At 39.3% G+C, this 23,979-nt stretch overlaps 1 long non-coding RNA gene across 1 annotated transcript in view; it reads right to left on the reverse strand.

Moving 5' to 3' along the window:
- Positions 1 to 5,001: 5,001 nt before the first annotated feature.
- The window catches only part of LOC138984231 (uncharacterized), a 55,305-nt gene continuing 36,327 nt past the window's right edge, over positions 5,002 to 23,979 (reverse strand). The window contains exon 3 of the long non-coding RNA XR_011461500.1: positions 5,002 to 8,901. This is a non-coding gene — a long non-coding RNA (uncharacterized lncRNA). The remainder of the gene's footprint in view (positions 8,902 to 23,979) is intronic.

Genomic DNA, 23,979 nt, shown 5'->3' on the forward strand with positions numbered 1-23,979 from the left:
GCCACACCCAGAGTGAACTGACAAATTCCTTTCATATTCTGCAATTCTATAACATAAACTGTTCAGATAGTTTCAAAATCCCACCAATTCCTCTGATGTATTGAGGAAATATTTGTACATCATTTTTTCTTTTTTCATGAAATAACCAGTTTGCTATGAAAATTAAGAGTCCTTAGATAGAATCCCGCACAAAGAATCAAAAGAAAGATTAAATAGTCATAGTGCTTTCCATCCTTAGGGTCTAAATGAAACACAAAGGAACCCAGAAAATCAGAACCTTCTGCATGTGCTGAAATACCCAGACCAGATCACTTCTAATTTCCCTTTGGAATATAACAGTATTCACTTTGGATATGAAATAATTTCACAGATTCTAACTTCAATTATTATGGTCTTATGACGGGAACCTCAGGTGCTATGGAAGGAGCTCTCTAAAAATAGTTCATAAACTTAGAGTTGAATAAAGACCAGGCCCCTTATTTATCTCATTTGTCTTTTTCAAAATGCATATAAGAATGTCTATTCAAGGAACTCCTGCCCCTTAAGAGTAGGTGGAACTACTATTGCGAAATTGTCACTTTCAAGGGAAAATTCTGTGGGCAACTTCTTTTATGTCTGGACAAATGAGAGCTGTACAGGAATTTTCTAATTAGTATGTGGTGATGGCTCCATTCAGTAGCCTTGGCACAGGGCTCTGACAAGGACAACACAAGGATTTTCTTAAGTCATTTCTCCAAGTATAAGAAAAGATACATGGAATTAGAATTATTTAACTTAATAAGAAGGAATTATTTAATTTAAAAGGTGAATGCCAAGGGCTAAACTTGCTATTTTGTAATACCTCGTGAGTACAATTCTCTGTGGCCAACAAAGAAGAAAATTAGACCACTGTGGGCAAAAGAGTTGGATTGCAGGGAACTTCCCAATTATAAAGATCAGAGGAGAAATAACTGAAGAAATTACAAAATATAATTACAACAACAGTAGTTATCACTTATTGACTATATTATATATCACTTTTGGGACTTTGCTTGTAGTCCAGAGGCCAAGACTCTAAGCTCCCAATGTAGGGGGCACAGGTTTGATCCCTGGTCAGGGAACTAAAATCCTGCATATCACATGGCATGGCTGAAACAAACAAGCAAAGAAAATCCTGCTAAGTATATTATATATCACTTTCCTACTTTAAGCACTTTATAGACATTATCTTATTTAATCCTCATAATGGTATTCTATGACCTTACTGTTCCCTTCATTGAACATTATTTATTCCACATTTTCAGAGGGCCTTAGGGTCGCAAAGAGTCAAATATGACTGAAGCAACTTAGCACTTCTATGTGCCTGGCACTGTACTCGGCAGTAGGATTAGAGATTCATAAGACTAGACAAAGTCCCTATACCCAAGAACCTTTTATTCCAGGCAGGAAGGGGAGGTTAACAATAAAAAAACAAACAAGAGAAGTAGCTTATAGTAAAAAGTATTATGCAGAGACATTACTTTGTCAACAAAGGTCTATCTAGTCAAGGCTACGGTTTTTTCAGTAGTCATGTATGGATGTGAGAGTTGGACTATAAAGAAAGCTGAGTGCTGAAGAACTGATGCTTTTGAACTGTGGTGTTGGAGAAGACTTTTGAGAGTCCCTTGGACTGCAAGGAGATCCAACCAGTCCATTCTAGAGGAGATCAGTCCTGGGTGTTCATTGGAAGGACTGATGTTGAAGCTGAAACTCCAGTATTTTGGCCACCTGATGCAAAGAGCTGACTCAGTGATGCTGGGAAAGATTGAGGGCAGGAGGAGAAGGGGATGACAGAGGATGAGATGGTTGGATGGCATCACTGACTCAATGGACATGGGTTTGGGTAGACTCTGGCAGTTGGTGATGGACAAGGAGGCCTAGCATGCTGCAGTTCATGGGGTTGCAGAGTTGGACATGACTGAGCAACTGGACTGAACTGAACTGATTATGCAGAGATTAAAAACAAAGGGATAGGGACTTCCATGGGGGCCCAGTGGCTGTCCACTCTCTCAATGTAAGGGTCCTAGGTTCAACCCCTGGTCAGGGAACTAGACTCCACATAAAACTAAGCGTTCACATGCTGCCACTAAAAAAAGACCCACATGCAGCAATGAAGATTGAAGATCCCATGTGCTGTGACTAAGACCTGGCACAGCTAAATAAATAAGCAAATAAATAATTTTTGAAAGAAATAGAAGGATCAAGTGGCTACCAGCTCATCTTGTAAAATAGATAATCAGAAGAGGCATCTCTGAGGAAGTGAAATCTGATTGAAGGAAGGAAGCAGCTAAGAAAAGAGAGGCAGCAAGAACATTGCTGATGGAAAGAGTAGGTAGAGACAAGGACCTAAGGCAGGAACAAATTCAATCACTGGAAGGCCACTGAGACTACAGCACAGCAGATGAGAGTAAACAGCAGAAGATGACCAAGCGAATGTCAAACAATGGGTTATGGGGCTTTCTGAGGGCTAGGGTAAAGACTCTGGATTTTATTCTAAGCCTTGTGAGTAACTCTGGGACAATTTTAAACAAGAGAGTGAAATCATCCTTTTTTTTTTTTTTTTCTCTTTCTAAAGCCTTACTTTATCTTCTGTGGAGAGAACGCGCCCCAAGAAGGCAAGAATGGAAGTAGGGAGATTTCTGCAGAGAGATCATCCAGACTTTCCTTGGAAGTAGGAAGAAGCTTCCCCGGAAAAAAATGAATGCAGGGCACTTGGTCACTTATCTGTTCCGTAATTCAGTCACAACTAGAGCATATTAAATTCTCCCACCGTACAGAAGCATGGATGGACTTGTAAACTCCCCAGGTAATAAATACTGTATTTTTCCTTTTAAAACTTTTAAGTCTTGGCAGCAATTAACTTACTTACCAACATACCACAATTCCTACCAAAAAGCAAATAAATTTGGGGGAAAAAGTGCATTTTTGCACTATTTTTAGTCATGCAGAAATGCCTTCAATTAGAACTTGACTTGGACTGACTGTTATCTGTGATGCAAGGCTGACTCTATCCAGAAAATATTTTTCTTTTGTTTCTAATAGTGTGTCCCACAAAAATTAATGCACAGGAATTCTTAAGAAACAGTTTATGATACTGGGGAAACTCAGCCTACCCAAGTTATTAGAAAAAAACAAACAGGTTTTAAGGAGGTTATTCCTCAAATTTTGTTGCATAAGGGGAAATTAACAATGTGGCATACAGGATTCGATCCCTTGACTAAGGGGGGAAAAAATAAAAGGGATCATGAATCTCCATGCATCTCTCATTTTCTTCCTATAATATTCTCAAGTCAAATGAATGATGTCTAAAGTTTATGTCCTTCCAGTATATGAAATAGGTATTAGAAACACAGGTTTCTGTTCAAGATGGCAACCGGGGAGGATCTGGGCTCACATCCACTCACAGACATAATGAATTTGCAGCTAATTATAGAACAAGTGCCTGGGGGAGCAGTGGTTGGGGAGACACTAAAAACTGACTGATTCTATGCATCAGGCAAACAATCAGACGAAACACCCATATGGAAGGGGTAGAAAAGTCTGGGACATAATCTCACCAAAATCCCACCAGCTGTGAGGCAACCCACAGTCAGGAGGGAACTCAAAACCCAGAGCTTCTCCCTGAGGAGGGAACTGTTTGAACCCCACAGCAGTTACCCCAACTTTTAAGACAAGTACCTGAGAGACAAGCCCCAAAACATTTAGCTTTGAAAACCAAAGGTGCCCCAAGGCCCACCAGGTAACAGAAATCTGAGAAAGCACCCTGAAGGGGCTGGCTGTGGGCTCACTCACCCTAGGGCTGACCCAGAGGCGTTCGCATTGTGGTGAATGAGGCCCCTTTGCTAATCTCGCCTGAAGGGCAATCATGGAATTCATGGCTGTGGGGTGCCATCTTCAATCCTCACGCTAGTCAGGGAACACCAACTTTTGTTTGTTTGTTGTTGTTGTTTTAATACAAGGCTTTTTTTCTTTCTTTCTGTCCTCTTTTTTTCTGTGGGCGTTTATACACTCCCTCTCTAATTCCACTTCCAGCGTGGGCGCCATGTCCACACTCCAGGCCATGAATAGCTCTAGGAGGGGAATATTTACAATGTCTGGGGCCCAGGTTTTGCATCTGCTGGGGAGGGGACACTCCGACTACCTGGTTTTGGTGGCCACGGTGGGCTTGCTTTTCTGGGTCCCAGAGGCTTGCAACAAACGGAAAGACAGTTCTTGGCAGCTACCACCTCAGGGCACATTTCAGGCTGCTAACTGAAACAGCAGCCCAGTCTTTTGGTGAGGGAAGCCCATTTGCTCGGCCTGGACCGTTGACCTGAGGCGCAAACTTCCTTTTTGCCACACAACAAGAGGCCTGTAGAGTGCCTCTCAGTTCTCGCAGAGGAGAGGCTGTGAGCGCCATCTTTGTTCTCCCTATGCCTTCCTACAGCTTGCTGACATCTCTTTGAAGGGAGCTTATACACTCCACTGTCTGGAGCCCCTTGAAGGTACCTTCCAGATCACCTTCCAGATGGCCTGGGGGCTTATGCTTGGGGGGCCTGCAGGACTGTATATATATTTGCATATTTTAAAAGCTGCTACCCAAGGGTCTGGATTTCCGTCAGCCTGAATCTAGGTGCGTGAATCTAGATGCTCCTGTTTGTTACACTGACAGGTTTTGGCACAACCTCAACTACTGGAAGCCATTAAAAATGAAATAATTGGCTTGGACCATCACAAAGATTTGAGAGACAACCAAGAGCTAGGGCAGTGTTGAATGATGAGGTTCGTTTCCTACTCCTTCCAGACTGGGAGAGGTGCTGTTTTGTCTACTACAGAGAAACCAACACAGAGTCAAGCAAAATGAGGAAATAGGAATATGTTCAAAATGAAAAACAAGATAAAAATCTCAGGAGGGAAAAAAGCCCTAATGAAACAAAGATAATTATCAGAATTTGGAAAAACAAAGGTAAATAAACCTTTGAATTTTAGTAATTAAATAATTTATTTAATAATTTAATTTTTAAAAGTAATGCAGAAATCCTTGATCTGTTTCTTGCAAAAAGTAGACTGCCCAAATCAAATCTCCTATAGGACATCATTATGTTCTATGTACACATCTGTGTCCACAGACACAATAATTTAGTAGTGGTTTTTTAAAATCAATGTCAATAATAGTAACAGTATTTGTTAAGAACTTCCTACAAGTCAGGCACTGTGTTAGTTGTTTCTAGTTCAGTTCAGTTCAGTCGCTCAGTCGTGTCTGACTCTTTGAGACTCCATGAATAGCAGCATGCCAGGCCTCCCTGTCCATCACCAACTCCCAGAGTTCAAACTCATGTCCATCAAGTCAGTGATGCCATCCAGCCATCTCATCCTCTATCATCCCCTTCTCCTCCTTCCCCCAATCCCTCCAAGCATCAGAGTCTTTTCCAATAAGTCAACTCTTCGCATGAGGTGGCCAAAGTATTTGAGTTTCAGCTTTAGCATCAGTCCTTCCAATGAACACACAGGAATGATCTCCTTTAGAATGGACTGGTTGGATCTCCTTGCAGTCCAAGGGACTCTCAGGAGTCTTCTCCAACACCACAGTTCAAAAGCATCAATTCTTCGGCGCTCAGCTTTCTTCATAGTCCAACTTTCACATCCATACGTGACCACCGGAAAAACCATAGCCTTGACTAGATGGACCCTTGTTGGAAAAGTAATGTCTCTGCTTTTGAATATGCTATCTAGGTTGGTCATAACTTTCCTTCCAAGGAGTAAGCGTCTTTTAATTTCATGGCTGCAGTCACCATCTGCAGTGATTTTGGAGCCCAAAAAATAAAGTCTGACACTGTTTCCCCATGAAGTGATGGGACCAGACGCCATGATCTTCGTTTTCTGAATGTTGAGCTTTAAGCCAACTTTTTCACTCTCCTCTTTCACTTTCATCAAAAGGCTTTTTAGTTCCTCTTCACTTTCTGCCATAAGGGTGGTGTCATCTGCATATCTGAGGTTATTGCTATTTCTCCCGGCAATCTTGATTCCAGCTTGTGCTTCCTCCAGCCCAGCGTTTCTCATGATGTACTCCATATATAAGTTAAATAAGCAGGGTGACAATATACAGCCTTGATGTACTCCTTTTCCTGTTTGGAACCAGTTTGTTGTTCCATGTCCAGTTCTAACTGTTGCTTCCTGACCTGCATATAGGTTTCTCAAGAGGCAGGTCAGGTGGTCTGGTATTCCCATCTCTTTCAGAATTTTCCAGTTTATTGTGAGTTGTTTCTAGAGCGTTCCCTAAAAAAAGAAAAATGCTTCTAGAGCTACTGATGACTTGTGTCTCCAAAATCTAAGAAAAGTCTCTATAATACTCTTTGGGGCTCACTAGAAACGTTTCCCATTAGGAAATGGCTTTTGGTTGTTCTGCTTTTCCACCTAAGAAAGAGTTGAAGGTATTTAGTCTGGATGGAAAGAAGAGCTTCCTAATGCCTAAATTATTAAAAACAGAAATACATGTATTATTTAAATCACACAGAGTTGGCCTCTAACCAAAGAAGAGAAAGGTAAGACATAAACACAGAAAGCATTTAATTCCTTCTTTGTATATGTAAAAGGTATAAATGGTGTACTTTGAAGATAGCAACAGGATCCAAAATTGATGAATCATGTGGTTAATGTCATTATGTAAAACAGCTATGAAAACATTTGAAGCAAAAATAGTATGCTTTCTCTCATACCTGTACAAACATTAAGGGCTTTCCCATGAAGATAATCACTAAATAACAAATAATGCCATTTGTTCTAGTCCTTAGTAATTGCTAAATGTCACATTTACATTATTACTTTTTTCTTTTTCTGTTTTTAAAAGTAGTATTTGCTCATTAAAAGAAAATCTGGGACATTAAGATTAAGATGATAAGAAGGGAAATCACCCATAATCTCACTACTCAGAATTTATGACTTTAATTTTTTCTGGTAGATTCATTCTAGCCTTTTCCTTAAACAAACTTTGTCTTTTTTTCACAGTTAAGAAACAACTGCATATACACATTTTTTGAACTTTTTGTTTCAATTAATCTTATGCAATGAGTACTTTCCCAAGTCATTAATAATTCTTCTTACATGTTAGAAGATACAGAATATTACATTTCTAACTAAACCTCTATTTTCAAGCATTTAGGCTGCTTCCAATAATTTCCTATTATGACAAAGCACTAAAAATATAATATTAATGACATCACAACACAGCTCTATAAAAGAGTAAAAGAGCTCCTATTCCATGAAGAGGCAAACAGACATGGTACTTTCCTCCATTAAGCTGGATCATGAAATAATTAAAAGAAAGACAGACTAGAGAGTTCTCTCTGATTGCAACATATTGATTAATAGGGTAGACCCCATCACCAACATGAAAGATGTTCCGTACCTCTTTTTGCCCATCTTTGCTATCTACTATTAATCCCTCCTCTCCAAGAAAACTAGAAGTCTGTTGGCCAGAGGTCTGTTGGCCACAGAAATGGCCCTGTGCACTTTAACCTCAAACCAAATTCCCCAAAGTACCAACATTGATCTAGAATATTTCCTCATCCAGTACCACTGGGTCCCACAACTGCAGCAGTACCATTTGTATTATTTTATATGTAATGGTCTTCCTTGGACTTTTGTATCATTGCCCCACACTGTTGCTTCACATTTATACAACAGCAAAATGAACAAAAGGACAGAGACAGCCTATTGAAGAAGTCTTTTTACTGGTCTCACCACAGTGCTAATGTTGGAAGCTCCTTTGGCTTCAGTGTTGAAGATTTCACTTGTTAAATCAGTTTGAACATATTTTCCACATGGAAAGGTTTTTTGTTTTTTTTAAAGACACCTCACCTCCACCCCCACCAAGGTACAGGGGCCACAGGACTTCTCCAAAACAAAAACTGAACCAGGACAACAAAGAAATTGCTTGCTCCTACAACCAGGCTGCTGCTGGAGTATCCGACTCTGTGTGACCCCATGGACTGCAGCCCACCAGGCTCCTCCATCCATGGGATTTTCCAGGCAAGAGTAGTGGAGTGGGGTGCCATTGCCTTCTCCGACAACCAGACTAACAGGCACCAAATGACAAGAAGCAGAGTCTACTCTTGGTTGAAGATCAGGAGCAGAGAGAAAAGCCTCTGAGATACAGGAAGGTTTAAAGCTGCAGATGGAGCAAGAACATTGAAAAACTCTTCCAGTAATTCAACCTCCACCGCAAAGTAGTAGAGGAATTTGAAGCTAGTGATATATTGAAGGTAACTACGTTGTTGTTGTTGTTCAGTCACTCAGTCATGTCCAACTTTTTGTGACCCCATGGACTGTAGCACTCCAGGCTTCCCTGTCCTTTGCTATCTCCCAGAACTTGTTCAAACTCAAGTCCATTGAGTTGGTGATGCCATCCAACCATCTCATCCTCTTTCATCTCCTTCTCCTCCTGCCTTCAATCCTTCCCAGCATCAGGGTCTTTTCAAATGAGTCAGTTCTTCCATCAGGAGGCCAGAGTATTGAAGGCTCAGCTTCAGCATGAGTCCTTTCAATGAATATTCAGGGCTGATTTCCTTTAGTATTGACTGGTTGGATCTTCTTGCAGTCCAAAGGACGCTCAAGAGTGTTCTCCATCACCACAGTTCAAAAGCATCAGTTCTTCAGTGTTCAGCCTTCTTTATGGTCCAACTCACACATCCATACATGACTACTGGAAAAACCATAGCTTTGACTAGATAGACCTTTGTTGGCAAAGTAATGTCTCTGCTTTTTAATATGCTGTCTAGGTTGGTCATAGCTTTTCTTCCAAAGAGCAAGTGTCTTTTAATTTCATGGCTGCAGTCATCATCTACAGTGATTATGGAGCCCGAGAAAATAAAGTCTGCCACTGTTTCCACTGCTTCCCCATGGTAACTATAGCAAAACAAAAAAAACAAACACAAAGTCAACTCCTGATTAGACTGAATAACACTATCACCCTCTTCCCCCACTGATGGCCTAACAAAGGAAGTGTCATGTCCATTTCTAGTCATACAAATATTTACCTCAGATCTGTTATATCAGGCAATCAATCAAAATTAGAGAATACACCAAAATATTAAGGATAATAACTCACTTTCAAAACACAAAGCAGCCAACAGAAGAGACTTAGAGATGAACCAGATGTTGCAACTATCAGAGAAGTAATTTAAAATCACTAATTAATATCTTTAAAGATTCTACTAGAAAAGGTGAACAGCATGAAAATCCAGATGGAAATCTTAAGCAGAGCAATCAATACTATAGGGGGAAAAAATGAAAGTGCTAAAAGTAAAAAATAATAATAACAGAAAAAGAATGCCTTTAACTGGATGATTAATAAACTCAATAAACCAAAGGAACTAAGTGGAAAAAACATTAGTAAACTTATAAAAATAGTCATTAAAAATTCCCCAAATTTATAAAATGGAATATTATTAGGTCATTAAAAAAGAATGAAACTTTTCCATTTGCAAAATTTTGTTGAACCATGAGGGCATTATGCTAAGTGAAAGAAGTCAGACAGACAAATACAAATCCCATATGATCTCTTTTATATGTGAAATTTTTGAAAAGGAAAAAATACCCTTGTAGATATAAGACAAACAGCATGCCAGTTGTAATTAATAATACTGTTTGTAGTATGGTACTGGCATAAAAACAGATATATAGATCATTTTAATGGGATAGAAAGCCCATAAATAAGCCCATGCTCTTATGGTCAATTATCTACAATAAAGGAGGCAAAGAATATACAATGAAGAAAAGACAGTTTCCTCAATAAGTGGTGCTGGGAAAACTGGACAGCTATTAATACACATAGAAAAGTGAAATTAGAACATTCTCTAACACCATATACAAAGGCAAACTCAAAAATGGATTTATGATGTAAATGTAAGATCAGCTACTATAAAACTCCTAGAGGAAAACATAAGCAGAACACTCTGACAAAAATTGCAGCAATATCTTTTTAGATTCATCTCCTAGGGCAGTGGAAATAAAAACAAACAAACAAAAAACCTATAAAAATAAACAAATGGGGCCTAACTAAAATTTAAAACTCTTGCATAACAAAGGAAACCATTAACAAAAATAAAAAAAACAACCGAAGGACTGGGAGAAAATATGTGCAAATGAAGCAAACAACAAGATTAATCTCCAAAATACACAAAAAGTTCACAGAGCTCAATATCAAAAAACAAACAACCCAATCAAAAAACAAGCAGAAGATCTAAATAGACGTTTCTCCAAAGAAGGCATTCAAATGACCAAAAAGCACATCAATAGATGCCTAACATTAGAGAAATGCTAAACAAAACCACTGTGAGGTATTTCCTCACACTTGTAAGAATGGCCATCATCAAAGTCTACGAACAGTACATCCTGGAGAGGGTGTGAGGGAAAGGGGACTCTCCTACACTTGTTGGTGGAAATGTAAATTGGTATAGCCACTATAGAGAACAGTATGGAGGTTACTTAAAACACTAAAAAATAGAGCTACCATATGATCCAGGAATCCCAGGCTGTGGCATATATCCAGAGAAAACCACAATTCGAAAAGATACATGCATGCTCCCCAGTGTTCACTGCAGCACTATTTATAACAGCCAAGACATAGAAGCAACCTAAATGTCCACTGACAGATGAACAGATAAAGAAGATGCGGTACAAATATACAATGGAGTATCACTCAGCCGTTATAAAAGAATGAAATAATGCCATCTGCAACAACATGGATGAACCTAGAGGTTATCATACTAAGTGAAGTAAATCAGACAAAGACAAATACCATATGGTATCACTTATATATGGAATCAAAAAGTGATACAAATGAACTTATTTATGGAACAGAAATAGACTCACAGACATAGAAAATAAACTTGTAGTTACCAAAGGGGATAGTGGAGTGGGGGGAGATAGAAATTAGGAGTTCGAGATTAACATATACACACTACTATATATAAAATAAGTAAGCAACAAGGACCTACTCTTGAGCACACAAACTATACACAATATCTTGTAATAACTTGTAATGGGAAATGATCTGAAAAGAAGCGTGTATATGCATATATATATATATATATATATATATGAAATCACTTTGCTGTATATTTGAAACTAACACATCACTGTTAATCAACTACACTTCAATATTTTAAAAAAAAAAAAATAATAATACTGTTTGCATTGAAAGTTACAAACAGAATAGACCTAAAACTCTCATCACAAGAAAATGAAACACTGTAACCATGTGTGGTCATTTCTAAATATATTCAAATATCAAATCATTATATTGTACACCTGAAATGAATATAATATTATATGTCAATTATACTTTAAAAAAAATGGTTAACTACCCAAACAAAAACAAAGAGACAAAAAGTGAGTGAAGAAAAGCAAAAATTATAGAGCCATCAGAACTATGGGTCTAACTTGTGTAAGGTATAAAAAATATTTGAAGAGATAAAGACTGAGAATTTCCCTCCAGATCATGAAATATATAAGCAACAGGTCTAAGAAGCTCAGAGGATTGCCACCAAAATACATATTAAAATAACAAAGTAAAGAAGAGAAAGAGAAGGAAAACCCATACCACCCACACACATCTAGACCCATCATAATCAAGTGGATTAAAACTAAATATAAAGAGAAAATTTTGAAGACAGTCAAAGAAAAAGGAAACCGTACATACAGAAGAGAAAAGATAAGAATGCCAGTAAGCTTCTTATCTGAAACTACACAAGCCAGAAGAGAGATACCTCTAAGATACTGAGCTGGGCTAGGGGATGGGGGTTGCAGGGGGACAATTAACCCAAAATTTATACCCAGTGAAAACTTACTTCAAAAATGAAAGAGGAAGACTTCTTCAAATATGGAAAAATTAAGTTTGTTACCAGCAGAACTACACTACAGAAAATGTTTAGGGAAGTTCTAAAGACAGAAAATGATACTAACCTGAGAAACAAGCAGAACCCCAGAAATAGTTAAAATTAAGGTTTTCCTAGCTTCAGGTGGATGAAGTTATCTTTAATATAAAAAGTCAATCGAGTAAACTCTGTTGGTGCTCCACCCAGACCCCATTTACTGGGCAGGAGCACCTTCTCCCATGTGCTGGAGGGGGAAGGGCTGCTATCAGCTCACAGCTGCACTTTGCTCTTGAGAATTGTCCTTGACAAGTGGCAACCACTTGGACACAAATATGTGGGAGGTTATGCCTAGCCCTCAAGTGGGCTGCAGCCAAAGACTCACAGATACGGGGGACCAAGAAGACCTGCCTCCTTACCTCAACCTAACTCTGTGGTGCTATTGGTGTTTCAGAGTTCCCTGTTCACGAGCTGAGGCTAGCATTAGCTGAAAGAACATCTTTGTCCAACCTTTTCCCCTGCCTATCCTGTTTCCTTCCCTTTCTGTCAAGTTTCTCCTGAAAACTCTCATTCAGGATTCCCTATCTCAATCTCTAATTCTGAGGACCCTAACCCAAGACACTCAATGTTTCCCCACAAAGCATGATGTTGCTGTAGTTTTTGTACATGCTGTTTATCAAGTTAAGGACTTCCTTTCTATTTCTCGTTTCCCGAGGAGTTTATATCAAGAATAGGTGCTATTTTTTTCTGTCAATTTTCCCCACATTTATTCTTATGATCATATGGATTTTTTATCTCTCTCTCTCTCTCTCTTTTTTTTTTTTTTTTGGTTAATGTGATAATTTATGTATAATAGAATTCTTGGAATAAATGAAACTTGGTCACAATGTTTTAAAAAAGAACTTAATAAACTATTAATAGTTTTTAAACATACTTGTAAAATACAAGGATTTTTTTTGTGTGTGTGTGTGTGTTTTTACAAGTGTTCACCTATAAAGATGATAGGAAGGAAAAAGAGAAGGAGATATTCCAAATACACTTACACCTTCTTAAGTTGCTAACTACAGAACTCCAGGTTGGCAAAAAAAAAAAAAAAAAAAAAAAAGACAGCCCTGCCTGCTGGTAAGGGGGCACTGAGAGGGGATGCAAGTTTCCATCAATTGTCTGACTTCTAAAACCAGCTTGTGCTTGAAAAGCCAATGCAACTCTATGCTACAGCCCATGGGCAGATCTTTCTGAGCATCAGAATACACGGCTCAAAAATCTCAGGATTATGAGAGTCGAGAGCATAGAAGGAATCCAAAAACTGGCATATGGCCTTTCACAGAATAGATTTTCAATAAATATTGGCAGATCAACAGATTTCTGTCACTTTTAGTCATAGAATCCCTTTCTCATCTTTATTTGGTCATTTTAGAAGTTGGAGGAACTTGGACCCAGTTGCTAGAGTCATTTCATCACTAAATCTTTATCTTCATTAATGAGAAAAAAATAGCCATCAACATTCTGACTAGAATATGCATGAGTCTTTATGTATGGACTGATGTCACCAAACAACCCCACCCCTCAAATACACAAGCTCTGGAGTGATGACAAGTTGACTGTGACCCAACAGACCCATTCAGTCTCTCCTGTAATTTCTATTCTTGAGGTGGCTTATCAAGGCTGATACAGTCTTTAACTGTAAGGGTAAAATTTTCCAAGCCTGTTACCCACTCTAAGTGTCTTTTTGCAGTCTCTTCTAAATTCTGCATTCCTCCAATGCTGTGAATGTATCTTGTCTTTCATTCTGTCTTCCCTGGGAAAATCCTAAGGACACGGGAGATTTAGTCAATCCTTACTGAATAAGATAAGACTGGCCCATGGACCTCCACACTGGACCTCGGATTCACTAACACCATTCTTTAGCCTGAGGCGCTACTAAAGAATGTATCCATGATAGTACTGAAGACCAAAATCCTTATATACTCTGAAATCATTAGCTTTCTCTAAATTTCTGTCTATGATCCTTCCACTTCTTCATGAGATCCAGTGCCATTAACCTGAAGATCTAGACTGCTAAGAGTACTTTTCAAACAGTTGATCAGCCATGAAATAAATACTCATGAATACTCAGCACCATCTGATTGGTGCTGACTTATGACTTGGTTTTTCAGGGAACTCTCCCATGTCTCAGTTTAATCATTTCACCAAAGAAGAGCTTGTGCTGTTTGTCAGCTCAAACCACTGTTGTTAAAAGAAACTGGCCTCTCCCTTACTTTCCCAGATTTGATCTGTTCTTTCCTACCCTTTGTAAAAGTATTTCTCTGAACAATCTTATTGCTGATGCAGCTAGTATTAATTTGCCACCAATAGCTTCTGTTTCTTCTCTTTACCCTGGAATCACTTTAGTTTGAGAGGCAACAATCAATGGAAAATGGCCCCTATCCCTTACATCTTTGGCTTCTAATATTTTACCAGAGTTCTAACCCTAAGCATTTTGTTATAACATTATATCAAGTTACACCAATTAATTTTACTTTAGAGATCATCAGATTATTGGAGGAGGTGAAAGAAACCTCAGTAATTCACTAGTCAACTCCATTTTACCAAAACTGAGCTCCCAATATAAATGCCTTAGACTACGCTTAGCCTTAGCTTCCATGGTGGCTCAGATGGTAAAGAATCTGAAATGGGGAGACCCAGTTTCAATCCCTGGATTAGGAAGATCCCCTGGAGAAGGGAATGGCTACCCACTCCAGTATTCTTGCCTGGAGAATCCCATGGATTGAGGAACCTGGCAGGCTACAATCCACAGGGTCACAAAGAGTCGGACACGACTGAGCAACTAACACTTTCACGTTTAGAGACAGAACTGAGACAAAACATCAAGTGTAGCCCTTTTCTAGAAAGCGCACTGTATTACCCTATGAGCAAGACCAAATCTGAGAAAATGAGCTTGCAGGTTCATGCCCAGCAACACGAAAATTTCCCAACTCTCTGGAAACAATGTGGTAATTTAGGTAAGCGAGATCTCACTATGGGTTTCTTGCCAGAATGAGGTAGCAGGGCTGCCCTGAACAAGGACACCTCCTGGAGATTTTCTTGCTGTGTCCCAAAGACAAAAAGGGTCCGTGACAAATCTTTTTCACGTTCCTGCTTCACTGACAACTCATGAGGCTTCACCGGAAACGGTCCCAAACACCTTATTTCTTTTTTTTTTTTTTCCAAACACCTTATTTCTAACAGCATGTTAGAAATCTCCCTGTGCTATTCGTCCTCCCCACCCCAACCTCCTACCCTCTTCTCTGAGAGTGGTTCCACAAAGGGGAAGGCAGAGAGCAGTCACCTCTAAAGTCTGGGATGGGAGCCCGCTAAAAACTGCCCTGTTTCCAATAAGAAATTGTTTTTTCAGACCTCTGTGTGAACAGAACTTGAAAACTTGAACTTTGAGTTGTGATTTAATACCTGAAATTCCTTTCATTCCATAAGTAAAGATAAGGCTTTCAGGGTAAACAAAGCAGGACTAAGCATTCTCTGGACTCATTAATTCACATAAAGGGATAAATAACTGATATGGGTCATTTCCTAGAACTGGTTTTGGAAAAAGAGGAGGGGAAAGAGAGGTCAAGGGCACTGAAGGAAGAAAAAGAAAGGCTAGAGGCAATGAAGAAAAACTCTGACCCCTTCACCGTCTGCCCTGAACAGCTCTACGTCTAATTGCTTCTTGAACTGTTCTTCACATTTTTTTTCTTTAATCAACTTTAACCAAAAAGGTAACTGCTATGGTTTTCAAATGTACAAGGCCGTCTTTAGGTGGCATCTATCTAGACAAAGATGAATGGGAAATAGTTGCTTATAAACAGACATTCTACAAAACATGCATTAATAACATGCCTGCTCTACTGATTATTGTACTCAGGATGGTATTTTATAGTAATCTGGTCCTTCAGCTGGAGAGCTTAAAATGAAAAAGGAATCATATATTTATGAAAAAGAGAAAAAAATTGGTTTTCTGGTCACCCTCTAGAGTGTTGTATGCATTAGAAATCACAAAACCATGAAAGATGAAATCAATGTTTATGTTAAAGAAATTTCCATATTGGTGTGATTGTTTCCATAAATGGAAAAATGGAAGTGGTGATGGTGTTGAGAAAATGATAGCATGCAATCACTTTTTATTTTCCGGGGGAAAAGGAGGCAGAGAAAGAAAAGGAAAAATATAGAAGCAGATAGAGCTTCCATTTACACACTGCCTGGGTTAAAATGTAACTGACAAGATTAACGGCTGCATAATAATTGCCTTTATTGTTAACCATCTGGATGGTGGAATGCAGCAAGTAGATAGGATCTGTGTGCCAGGTGTAATCTTGCTAATGAAGATGTTCAGGAAGAACTAACTGTGCAGGGAGACCTGCTGATGTTCCCTCTGGTGGGGCATGCCTCTCTGCACTGAGTAAATAGTCTCACTTCAAAATTGCTATATCCACTGTGGCGGAACAGAGCCAGGTGGGCCCAGCCAAACTGCTCCACCTGAGGAAGACAAAGAAAGAAAAACATTCAGGGTCCAGAGAAAGGTCTCCTTTCTGTCCTGTCCAAGATGTAAAACAAACAGCAGTGTTCCTCTTGGCTGTTCCTTGCACTGCCCTGGGATGCGCTGGGAAGCACTCCCCTTTCATCTGCAGATTTACACGGATGTGAAGATACATCCCTCCCGCTCTTTCCTGACCCACTTTCAAAGCTCCTGCTTCTAGCACTTGTCGTTGTGAGTTGATCAAATAGACAGGACTTTCAGTCATGGATCATAGAGAGGATTTCCACGGAAAGGTACCATGAGTCCACCTGCTCTGCCGCTGATCTTCTCTTGTCTTGCCTCTCACATGGACCAGAGTGATCTGATGGACAAAACAAGGGCTGTGTCATTTCTCCTTATGTGGCTTCATTCTAGTATGGGTCATACATGTTCTCCTTGATTGCCTCAACCTTCATGGGTTTCCTCACTTTCTAACAAATCAAATTCAGATTCCAGACATCCAAGGAGCCTCTGGGATAGGGGAGGCTAGTATTAATGCTTGTCCTCCTGTCCGCTCCACCCTAGCTGACACTGTCTAACTGTGTAGTTTCATAACTTTCCTCCTTCCATCTTGATGTCTTCTTCAACACCCCCTCTGAGTATATTCAAATCTTACTCCTTTGGTGCAAACCATGCTGTATCTCCCTATTCTTCCTTCTTCTACACCTTATACTTTATAATGTTTATCCTTACTGTCATTAATACTTACAGTGTAGTCACTGGTGGGGTGGCTTTCCTTCTTACTAGATAATAAACTCTCTCAAGAGGAGGACTGCACATATAATGTTCTTTGACATATATCTAGCAGTAGGCCAGTAGGTTGTGCTTAGATTAATTGTCAAGTTAATAATTATTTTAATGAATGTAAAGACTAGTTCAGATTTTTCACTTCCTTCACTGACTCAGTCTTGGCCTCTCCAGCTGAGTATACTATTAGTCATCATTTGAAGTAACTAGTGAATCTCTTGCTTCCTGCTGGCACTATCATTTTCCATGTTTTATCATCGTTATCTAGACCTTAGATTTATCTCCCTTGTTATTCTACAGTTCCTTGAGAGCAGAGGCTCTCATTTATTCTTTAACTTGTTCACAGCTCCAAATGAAAGTTTTTCTAGCTGGGACTCAAAAACTGTTAGCTGAGTGGTAAGATAATTTTTTTAAATTTATCTCTCTTTCTGCTTATTTATGTAATGCCCATAGTTCCACAATCTGCACAAACATTACTTTTCCTACATTAGAGAAAAAGAAATAAGTAACCAGTCAACAAATCTTTTCAGTTTCAGCCTTGCGGCATACGCTTGTTCCACGGGCATTCCATTCCATCCGCGAAGTCTTGAATTTCAAGATATGACGGCAGGGCATGAAGAAGCTCTAAGTTTTTGCCAGAAACAACAGAGGAGGGAAAAGGCTGGAGCCGTGGGGGAAATGAAGACAGCAGGATTAAGTACTTGCAACTGATGGTTTAGATGGAAAAAACAGGGCTCTAAAAAACTCACAGGAGTGATAGGCTTTGAGTTGAAGCCTTTATTCTATATAAACTTGAGCTGAAGTCTTTATCCTGTATTTTCTGTGTGACTTGGGGAAGGTCACTTTTCTCCCTGGATCTGTTTCCATATGGGTGAACAGGCATGAATGATGCCTATCTTTCAGATTGTTTACAGGATTTCCCTGATGGCCCAGTGCTTAAGACTGCACTTCCAATGCAGAGGGCATGGGTTTGATCCCTGGTTAGGGAACTAAGAGCCCACATGCCTCATAGTGTGGCCAAAAATTTAAAAAACAAACAAACAACCCAACAGATTGCTTATGAGATTCTTACATGAGAAATTTCTCTGCAAGTTCATGAGTGTTTTGCAAGTGGTATTACTTAAATGGTGGCTGAGGACCCAGAACTGGAGTGAGACAGCTTGAGAGGGTTTGAGAGATCATACACCGAAGCTTACATTTCATCTGGAGATTAAGGGGCAGAATCAGCCTAAAGCCCATTTGGGGTGATGGCTGACGCTACTTCATGTTCATCTGATCTAATTAGCATAATGTCATCAATGTGACATTTTATAGACTGTTAAGAAAAAAAGATGAAAAGAAACCCCAGAATTAAAGCAAGAGAAAGTGCCTAAGCCAGGCACTCTAGTCAGATAACAATACCATTTCTTCTTCCTAAACATGCAACACACTACATTCTCTAGACTCCCTTGCAAATGGGTATGGCCATGTACCAAATTGTAGCCAAACTAATGGAAAACAAAATGATGTTGGTCTTTCCTAGACCAGGCACATGAAGACCTTCCAGCTGTGTTCCTCCATGCTAATTTCCAATCTAGAGGATGGGTACTCATGCCCAGTGACTTTGGAAGCCACATGTTGAAGATGGTGAAGCCACAAGACAAAGTTGCTCAAGTTCTGCATCACTGCTTGGAGTTTGCAACCTTATCAATCAGGATATCTGTTTCAGACTTTACATCAGCAAGAGAACAAGTCTATTGGGTTTAAGCCAGTATACATTTGGGGTGAGATTATTACAGCAGCTACATTACATTAATCAATTAATTAATTTGATGTGTGCAGTAATTAATCATTACATTAATTAATAGCATGGGGAGGTAACTGAGGAGCCCTCTGCCTTTTTGAATAGTGAAAGTGAGAATTAAAAGAAGGAGTGGAAACAGCTGAGAGAAAGAAGAGGCTGGCAGATGCTATCTATGGGTAGTCTTTGAAGCTAGGGTCTCAGAATAAATATCAAACTATGGCTTTTAACAAAGCAGGTACTATTGTACATCATGACCCAATCAGTCCATATCTGTCCCTGTTCAGTGACTCCCATCTACTCTATAACCTTGGCCATGGCATTTAACATGTCCTTGACTTTCTATTTATAACCACAAAAGAAAAATACCAATCAAGTTTTTACAGTAGTTTCTCTAAAACTCCAAGTTCCTTCTCTAGCTTTCCCTCTCTCTCTTCCCCAACCTCCAAATAATTTTTAATTGTTTAATGTGGGAAAATGTTTTATGAGAATTGCATTCCTTTCTGAGCCACTGCCTGGGTCATTTAAAAATAAACAATAGACAAAGGGAAACATTAACCTGGGGGACTTTATAATAATACCCTCCAGGGCTGATCCGTGATTGGCTAGGAAGATAAAAGGAGTTAGAAGATTTGTGGCCACCCAAGCTACATAAAAAAATTTCAGCTTTCCTCTCTTCTCCCCAACAGGTATTCCCCAAATGGAGATGATGTCAAATTAATTCTGTGGTCCTGTCAGTTCCTATTATTGCTAAAGTGTTCTCAGATGTTCAGATAAGTCATAGGCCAGTGAACAAATATAGTTACTAAAGGCTAAAATTTGTAGAGACTCTGATGCCCTTCAAGCAAAGACAAGGTGTAAACAGGATTTATTATAATTACTATTATTATTATTATTTTAAGCACCTTAAGTCTATCATCCAGGACATGCAAACTTAGCTTTTGAGTCTTTGTAGTAAAACTTTAGGCACTTTTCTAGTCCTTATTATAGAACCAATAAGAGATTAAACTAGAAAACAAATCTCCAAATGAGTAGCTATCTTTTAATTAGTAAGCACTCTCCTTCATATAAAATTCCATGCCAGTCTCTAATAGCCACATTTAATACTTACCTAAAGCCTTTCATCTGAAAAGCTCAAAGCACTTCTTACAAATACCAATGCCAATTCACTCAAAATTCCTGTAAGTCAAGGAACTACAATTCCCATCCACAGGATATTTTGGCCTTTGCTAAGGTCTGAGCTCTTCACTCTCCACCCAATATATCTGTGAGTGACACTCCTTCCCAGATCATAATCTCATCTCCAGTGAATGAAGGGGAGAAGTATCCTATCAGAACAAGAAATAGTGGTTTCAGTCACATCGGAGGCAATCAGATGCAAAAGAAAGCTCAGATTTGGAGTTAGACCTGACTACAAACCCTGGCTTTAAACAAACCATCTTAACCTCTCTGAGCTTCAGTTTGCTCATCTATAATCACAAGTGTAAGGTGATACTACAGTTCTTGGTACACAGTAAATCCTCAATAAATACTTCCTTACTGGGGCTTTCCTGGTGGCTCAGATGGTCAAGATTCTGCCTTCAATGTGGGAAACCCAGGTTTCATCCCTGGGTTGGGAAGATCACCTGGAGAAGGGCATAGCAATCCATTCCAGTATTCTGGCCTGGAGAATTCCAGGGACAGAGGAGCCTGGTGGGCTACATTCCATAGGGTTGTAAAGAGTCGGACATGACTAAGTGACTAACACTTACACTTTATTGGTATAAGGGGGCTTCCCAAGTGGTGCAGTGGTTATTAAAAAAATAATCTGAGATGCAAGAGATTCAGGTTCAATCCCTGGGTTGGGAAGATCCCCTGGAGTAGGAAATGGCAACTCACTCCAGTATTCTTGCCTGGAAGAGTCCATGGACAGAGAAGCCTGGCAGGCTCCAGTCCATGGGGTCGCAAAGAGTCGACACAACTGAGCACACACACATACATGCACGCACACAATTGGTATTAAAGTCATATCTTCCTTTATATCCTAATTTCAATGGATCTTTGAAACCAATATTTTATCTGATTAATAGCTTTATGGGAATACTGCTCAGAGTAGGCACTTAGTAAATGCTAGTGTAGTTGTCCTGCTGTGAAAGAAGTCTATATCCAGTGCCCACACTACCCAGGCCAACTTGGGTTTTCCATAAGAACAAGTCCAATATTATCTCACATAAATGCTAATTCATGGGTATGAAAGATCTATTGAAGTGCTGCTTCAGTACACTTGGGTTAATTTCCCAAATCCCATCATATCCTATATTTATAAACAAAGGAGAATACTGTCATGAACTTTATCACCTTGTTAAATACCAAATATGAAGTTATTAGTTACAGAGATTTATTGAAAAAAACTTCTTTTAAAATTGTCTTGTTAGACACTTGAATGTATTACCATGCTTTATGGGGGTTTTTTGGATTATTTTTAGAAGGCAAATGCTTTAGTCCTTTCAACTATTTGAAAACAAAACAGTGCACCTTGAATTATAAAGTGTTACATTCAATATGCCAGCAAATTTGGAAAACTCAGCAGCAGCCACAGGACTGGAAAAGGTCAGTTTTCATTCCAATCCCAAAAAAAGGCAATGCCAAAGAATGCTCAGACTACCACACAATTGTACTCATCTCACATGCTAGTAAAATACTGCTCAAAATTCTCCAAGCCAAGCTTCAACAGTACGTGAACTGTGAACTTCCAGATGTTCAAGCTGAATTTAGAAAAGGCAGAGGAACCAGAGATCAAATTGTCAACATCCTCTGGATCATCGAAAAAAGCAAGAAAGTTCCAGAAAAACATCTATTACTGTTTATTGACTATGTCAAAGCCTTTGACTGTGTGGGCCACAACAAACTCTGGAAAATTTTTAAAGAGATGGGAATACCAGACCACCTGACCTGCCTCTTGAGAAACCTGTATGCAGGTCAGGAAGCAACAGTTAGAACTGGACATGGAACAACAGACTGGTTCCAAACAGGAAAAGGAGTACATCAAGGCTGTATATTGTCACCCTGCTTATTTAACTTCTATGCAGAATACATCATGAGAAACGCTGGGCTGGAAGAAGCACAAGCTGGAATCAAGATTGCTGGGAGAAATATCAATAACCTCAGATATGCAGATGACACCACCCTTATGGCAGAAAGTGAAGAGGAACTAAAAAGCCTCTTGATGAAAGTTGAAAGAGGAGAGTGAAAAAGTTGGCCTAAAGCTCAACATTCAGAAAACTAAGATCATGGCATCCGGTCCCATCATTTCATGGCAAATAGATGGGGAAACAATGGAAATAGTATCAGACTTTATTTTGGGGGGCTCCAAAATCACTGTAGATGGTGACTGTAGCCATGAAATTAAAAGACGTTTGCTCCTTGGAAGAAAAGTTATGACCAAAAAGCAGAGACATTACTTTACGAACAAAGGTCCATCTAATCAAAGCTATGGTTTTTCCAGTAGTCATGTTTGAATGTGAGACTATAAAGAAAGCTGAGCGCCAAAGAATTGATGCTTTTGAACTGTGGTATTGGAGAAGACTCTTGAGAGTCCCTTGGACTGCAAAGAGATCAAACCAGTCCATCCTAAAGGAAATCAGTCCTGAATATTCGTTAGAAGGACTGATGCTGAAGCTGAAACTCAAATACTTTGGCCACCTGATACAAAGAAATGATTCATTGGAAAAGACCCTGATGCTGGGAAAGATTGAGGGCAGGAGAAGAAGGGGATGACAGAGGATGAGATGGTTGGATAGCATCACCAACTCAATGAACATGAGTTTGAGTAAACTCTGGGAGTTGGTGATGGACAGGGAGGCCTGGTGTGCTGTATTCCATGGGGTCACAAAGAGTCAGACATGACTGAGCAACTGAACTGTACTGAACTCTACTGAAATCATAACTCAGCCAAACTATTCATTAGTCATGAGTTATAAAGTAAAAAGTCATCCTTAATCCATGGATTTAAAAAAATTTTAATTTGATAAATTTACTTGGAAGCCCATGATAGTAACATTTCTTACTTAGAACCTCAGCAAATTCAAAACATGGTGTCAACTGACAAAACATACAACCTAAAAGTTGAGAATGTTTTATTCAGGGACATTACTGAGACAGCCTCTTACATAGCTCTGAGAACCTGTTTCAAAGATGCTAGGGGAAAACCAGGATATATAGGAGTTTTTGCTGAAACAAACAAACAAACCTGTAGTCAAATATCAAAAGATGACTGCTAATCACAAAAAAAGCAGACATCTCAAATTAAAGATTTTAGTGCTTTTCTATGTATGGGAAGTTGCAAGAGTCTGGGCTCATTGAAATTATTCCTCTGAAGACATCTTTACTATACAGGGCCAGCACTCTGGTTTTTCTCCATCCTGAACTCCCCTCATGGCACGCTAGTGTGGGTGGGGAGGGCTGGAAGCTGCAGTAGCTAATTTTTTTTTAAACTTTTGGCCACACCAAAAGCATGTGAGATCTTACTTCCCAGGCCAGAGATCAAACCTTTGCCCCCTGCAGTGGAAGCATGGAGTTTTAAGCAGTAGACTAAAGAAGTCTTTTTCTTACTTTTTCTTTTTTGTATCTTAATGGTTGGCAACATTCATGTTTACTGGAATGGCAGGCAACATTCTTTGTCCACAATGGTAATGACCAAATAGTAAGGACAGGAGTTGAGGGAACTTGTGAGTAGATAAAACAGATGTTAAACATTCATATATAACAGTCAAGAATTTCATTCAGAAGAGATACTTCAGAATATTGCTCAGAGCTAAGACACCATTACTTTGTTGACAATCCTAATAAGTTTCTTCATTTGATTTCTCCCATTGTCAGTTCATGAAAAGTGGCATGTCAGAAGTGTCCAGACACTAGAAGAAGAAGAGTTCTTACAGCTGGCAGCCAATAAGCCAGCAAATCAACAAGGTCACTTTGAATGTTAACTACTTTTCTGGCACTTTAGCAGATGTTAAGGGACAGAAAAGTAACATTATTATCCTTGCTTTCCA

Source organism: Bos mutus, chromosome 20 (assembly GCF_027580195.1).
Source record: "Bos mutus isolate GX-2022 chromosome 20, NWIPB_WYAK_1.1, whole genome shotgun sequence".
NCBI lineage: Eukaryota > Metazoa > Chordata > Mammalia > Artiodactyla > Bovidae > Bos > Bos mutus.